The 6,000-nt window shown below is 38.0% G+C and overlaps 1 protein-coding gene across 3 annotated transcripts in view; it reads right to left on the bottom strand.

Annotated features, from left to right (window-relative positions):
* CDK19 (cyclin dependent kinase 19) overlaps positions 1-6,000 on the bottom strand; it is a 122,818-nt gene that overhangs the window by 87,875 nt on the left and 28,943 nt on the right. Inside the window, exon 1 of one of the 3 annotated variants that reach the window (XM_071741168.1) lies at positions 2,815-2,965. The exons of the other annotated variants lie outside the window; for them this stretch is intronic. The gene's annotated coding sequence lies outside the window, so the exon portion shown is untranslated. Of the gene's footprint in view, positions 1-2,814; positions 2,966-6,000 lie in introns of those variants that run through there. 3 annotated transcript variants of the gene reach the window in all.

The following is a 6,000-nucleotide window of genomic DNA, read 5'->3' as shown; positions in this document are numbered from 1 at the left end:
CCTTATGAGGAAAGGCTGAGGGAGCTGGGTCTCTTCAGCTTGGAGGAGACTGAGGGGTGACCTCATCAATGTTTATAAATACGCAAGGGGTGAGTGCCAGGAGGACAGAGTGAAGCTTTTCTATAGGATCACTAACAATAGGACAGGGGGCAACAGTTGTAAACTGGAGCACAGGCAGTTCCATAGAAATATTACGAAGAATTTTTTCAGTGTGAGGATGACAGAGCACTGGCACAGGCTGCCCAGGGAGGTTTTGGAGTCTCCTTCCCTGGAGACATTCAAAGCCCACCTGGATGTGTTCCTGTGTGACATCCTGTAGGTGACCCTGCTCTGGCAGGGGGGTTGGACACAATGATCTTTTGAGGTCCCTTCCACCCCATAAATTTCTATTGTCAAGCCCTGTCCTTGGACAGCCTTCAGCACACAAAACCAAGTAGGGGAGGCAGACTGAAATACCAAAAATTAACATCTGTCATTCTTACATGAAATGCTAGGAACACAGATTACAGAGCACACTCCAAATTAAAATTCTCAAGCTAAAATATTTTAAAGCATGAGTCCAAAGAGACTCTATTTCCCTCCAATTCTGCTACACAAACAACTCAGTGGGCCTTTGTATTGAAACATCCCTGAAAGTCTGCTTTACATATCCCTCGACCTTCTTCTTCTTTCTTTGTGCTTCCACCTCTCTAAAGCACACAGACCCAAACTGTGCAGGCTCCAAACTTCCAGAAGAGAGAGTATGTTTTAACAACTAAGTAAGTAAAAAGACACTGAACAGAATCAAGCTGGTAAATGGCCAAATGTCAGGACAGGAAGAACACAAAACCTGCCCCACCCTCCTCCTATGACAAAGATTAAGAAAGTACTTATTCTATAAATATTTTCATTTCAGGAGCTGAGAATGGTCTGGCATTGCTGAATAACACTATTATTCTGAAACAAAAGCCTGGCGCAAAAGACTTCTTGTTAAGTAACATTTTAGCTAAAATAAAGGAATAGAAATGAGGATTACTACATTTTTAGTTCTTGAGGTTCTCAGCAAAAGAAAATTAAGTAACTTTAGCATTTTTCTTGAAGAACACAGGCAGAAATGCAATTATAATGATTCTATTTCTTAGCATTTCGATAGTTACCATGATACTTTTTTTAAATAGAAATTTTTAAACAGAAATTTTAAATAGAAAGAACTGTAGTAAATTTGCTTCAAAAAAATTTTGTAATACAACTATAGGAGGTTATGCCAACATTGAGACTATACAATACCAACGTAGCTCCAACATATGTATTAAATATTATTTATTTTTATATCTTGTCTATAAAATACACCTCCATAATTACTGAATTTCTGCATTGAATTCTATGTTGACTCTGATATTAAAGGCAGCTCTGTAGTCAAATTTGGTCAGTCTGACAGATTTAACAATAACCATTTTCCTCCTAATTGGAAGGTATGGAGAAGTTTAAGCTCCATCTCTCAAAAAAGATGTTTTTCTCCTCTATTTGGCCTAAAGTAGCATAAAACAAGATTTATTCACTCAGATAACATCAACAAGTAAATTGAAAACATCAACAGAAAGTAAACTGCTAAAAAATAACATGGGATGTTTGTCATTTCTGAAGATTAAGATATCCTGGATTTGCTTTTCAGTTGAATAGAAAATAGATTTCTTCTACTACTGAGAGGATAAAGAAACTTCCCATCAAAGTAACACAGACTCTTAAATATAAAATTACATTCAAGTGGCCTTTACAGTGGGATGGGGTGGGGCAACATACCACTTCACTAATGTATGTTTAAAATTCAGAAGTAGCATCATATAATTCCACAAAGCTATGCACTGAGTCCAAGTTTTTAGAAAGCAACTACTTTTCTCTTGCATTACTTATTCTAACATTTCTGCATTTTTCTGATTTCCTGACAGTTATCACCTTGCTCTTGCACAGAGAATAAACCGTGACAGTAACTGAGGTTTTCCAAAGACCTTGTAAAAGGGCAACTATAAGATTAGACATCACTCATGATCCATCATCCATTTTTCAAAGTAGTCTTTCCTCTCAAAAAGACTTCAGAAAGGTAAATGTTACATGAATACAGTAACAGAAATAGGGTTTAGCAGAGGAATGGCCAAAAAGCGTGCTTTGCCAACCTCACCATAATTATCACATCATAGTGATGCATCTCTCAAAATACATTTCTAACCTCTGCAAAGGACTGGGCAGTGACTGCAATGCCATCCTGAAAAGAATTCCCATAAAAAAATATTTTTAAAACTTATTTTTCCCCTTGATTTCTTCAGTTTATTTATTACCTCTTTACTTAACCGGCTTCTTGATTTACGTTTTCAATTACTAAATCCTTTTTTCATTTTTGTGATCCTCCTCCATTCCCATAGTTTATACATTACAAAATACAAAACACATCCTATAATACAAGTTGACAGTTACTATGAAACAAAATTTAGATCCTGATAAAAACTTCCATCCCACAACAACTTGTACACTACTAGAGATAATGACCGGACTTCCAACCTGGTAAATACATTTATTGGACTAAGAAAAGTGCAATTCTGTGTCTCTGATTTTGATCCTGAAGTTTGCTACCGTGTGAAATGAAAATCTCCTGAGTTTGCTTCACACATTCAGAATGACAATGCTGAGCTGCCCAACACCCCTCCTGCACCTTTACTCAGGCTCCAAAATCTCTGCCAAAACCACCTGCACATTTCAGCTGGTGAGGGGTCTCTCAGACTATCTACGATAGATTCAGCTCTGTAACAAACCAGCTGGGAGGCTGCCAGCATCTCCTCTTACCTTACAGATCAGTAACCAAAGCACTCCCACCAAACAGCAAACCTGGCTTCAGTCTTTTCCACTGCTCTGACCTGCTGAATGGAAGGGGCACAGTGCCCGAAAGGACATGGTTCAAACACTAAGACCTGGGGACAATATTCCAAGTAAAGAGAGGCAACTCCCTGCAGCCTAAAGGAAAGTATCCCACTCTGGAAAAGAGCCCAGAAATGTTGCAGACACCATGTAACTTAAACCCTACTCAGTTTCTGAAGTGTGCACGCTGAATTTTGCAAATCCAACTGCAGGATTTAATTCCACCCCTGCTTTCTAAAGTAGTTGGTGTATTATTGAAGAATATGCTGCTGCTGACTGGATCCGAGTGCTCAGCTTGCATACAATTATTTCTCTGATAGAAAAATACACAGGAATATAAATCAAGCATTATAATTAGGCATCAAACAGTAATCTTGAATTTCCACTAGCATATTAAAGAGGCAAGTTTCTCATCGTAAGTATTAACCCAGCACTCTTCTGTGACTCAAAACTGGAAAAAAAAAATAAAAAATCAATGACCACTTGACTTTTTTAGAGCTGGTATCAGCTATCCTGCAATCAGCCTAAAGACAACATAAAGTCCATGCTCTGAGAAATTCAAAAGAAATTAAATGAAGTGGCTATGCCCTGATTTGGACCAAACACTAAAGGCCTATCCAGCAACACAACAGCAAACTCCAGTCAAAATATAATTCTATTAGGTCCTGTTTCCATGATGCTGCATCACAGAAATAGCAGATTTTTCAGGGAGGAATAATATTACCCTGTAGACTGCACAAAGTTTTCAGTGATGGTACTATGTGACATAATTTGTATGTATTATTGTTCTTCATATGTACTCATTCTACTTGCTCCAGACTGGGAAGCGGGAGCTTAGATATAATTTATAGTTCAAGCCTGGCTTAAATGGAAAAATAAATCAAATCAAAGGTAGAAATTCAAAACATATTAAGCACATTAAACCTCTGCTCCTTGTGGGAATCAAGTTAAAGCTGCTTTAGTTCTAAATGACAGCACCATTAAAGTTTGATGTACTTCAGCTGATCAGCTTTACTGCCTTACCTCTAGTTAAGCAAGCTCATAGATAAGCCTATATTTGCAAGTATAAACTGAGTCTAACACCACACTCCAAGTGAAAAATGTGCCCGTAGATTGGAGGAGACAATGAGTGTACTTTTTGGTTCTTAACTTCCTCTCATTAACCTGGGTCTGTCCAAAATAGCAAAGGCTTTGCACGCAGTTTTACAATCACTTTTACTGTATACTGCTTCAGGATAGGATTCTTTTATGAATATTATTTTCTCAGAGCTTTTGCTCAGGAATTATAGAAGTAATTAACCTTTTGGCAGTTACTTACAGCAAATTTAGCATCTCACTCTGGAAACACAAGACTAGAATGCTTAGTGTTTATTAATTAACACAATTACACATTAAATTTGTTCTGCTTTTGCTTGTAGTTACTCACTTTTTACCCAAATTTTCTGCAATCTTTTTAGCCACACTTTAGACAAATCCAATGTGTGAAGCAAGCTAAAACAAAGATATGTACTGGCGGGCTCCCAAGTCATTAAACGCCTACCACAAGATTCCTCTCATACTCTCAGGATCAGACTGCAATGGGATAAAAAAGCCAGTTTGTAATCTAAAGCCTGCCATTTCCTCATTCTTCTATTACGTATGAAAAATTCTACAATGAGGTGATGAATGATGCAAAAACAGTATTTCCCCCAACAGAGACCAGTATGGTTCCAAAAGGCCACTTAATGTAATTCACAAAATTTGGTAAGCAAAGAGATGAACACATAAACGTATGGGAAATTACGTATGGTAAATTACGTATGGTAAACATGCTCCTACTGCAACCCATAAAGACTCAGAACAACATTGGTTTTGTGAGAGAGGTTTTGAAACAATAGTAGGTTGATGAAGAAACTAGTAACCAGTTAATAACTACCATCACAAGAGGTTAAGTTTGAGGTGTTTTGCATTTAGTCTCCCACTGAATACAACCTCTCTCTAAAACAACTCCTACTGCAAGCAAATGAGTACTGAACTTTTTGCCCAAGGCAGCAAAAGCCATGTGGCCCTGAAAACAACATGCCATGAACACTCATATTTGACTTTCTTGTGAGAACTGAGTGCAGATACTGTCCCAGTTATTATGGAGAAATGAGTAATTGGAAGTCATTCCCAAGACCTGCAACAGAACTCTTCCAGATCTGGTGTACCTCATTAAGCATGTAATTAGCAGTAGCAAATAATATTTTTATAATACCAGTCAAAATGACACAGTTCATTTATGTGCACCTTCCTTCTGGAGTTACAACTTCAAACTGCCTGGAGAAAAAGAAAAACTTATTTCAGGTATTCGGAAAGCTTCTTAAACAATTAGGCCATCACCCACTATTAAGATTCCTGAAGACTACAGCAAGCCTCCTGCATGTTTTGCTGCTCCTGACTTTGCCAAAGTAATTGTTTGGGCTGAGATTTTTCCAGTCTGGGCACTACTCAACATCAGCTTGTTCACATATACCATTTAGCCAGTTACAAGAACACCACCGAGTACAAAACATGTAATACAAATATGTTCCTACCCAAAGAAGAGCTGCTGTACTTGATTCAGACTTGAGACTCATTTCAAGTCTGATGTAGCTGAAGCAAACATCAAGGAAAAGAACACACTGAGGAACATCCAGACAGTACAAGTCTTTCATGATATGAGCACTCAGCTGCCAAAAAGCCACCAGATTTGGGACTTCAGAACCAGTTAAACCAAGGCTGTTCACTGGTTTTGTGCTTTTGCTTGATTAGCCTCCAGCCATATTTCTCCTCCACAGCTTAGTCCTACCCCTGTATTTTTTTTCAAGACAGGGAGCTGTGTTTCAAAATCAAGTCATACTGGGGATAGATTTGTTACCTTCCTTCAGTTACTCTACTTCTTCTGTTCTGATAAATACTGAATAACAATTCCCTGATTAATTTTTCTATACAACTTTGTGATTTTAGACCTCTCACATCTTCCTTCAGCTTTCCCCAACCCACAGATTCCCAGTGTACTTTGTATCTGTTCATCCAGACTTTGTTTTAGGTCACCAACTTTCTCAACTTCCCTTTTCTTTACCCTTTCTAGTGCTACAATATCCTGAGGTGGAA

The sequence above is a fragment of the Heliangelus exortis genome, chromosome 3 (genome assembly GCF_036169615.1).
Source record: "Heliangelus exortis chromosome 3, bHelExo1.hap1, whole genome shotgun sequence".
NCBI classification, from domain to species: Eukaryota; Metazoa; Chordata; class Aves; order Apodiformes; family Trochilidae; genus Heliangelus; species Heliangelus exortis.
The sequence above is the reverse complement of the archived record's forward strand: the minus strand, read 5'-3'. Positions and strand labels throughout refer to the sequence as shown.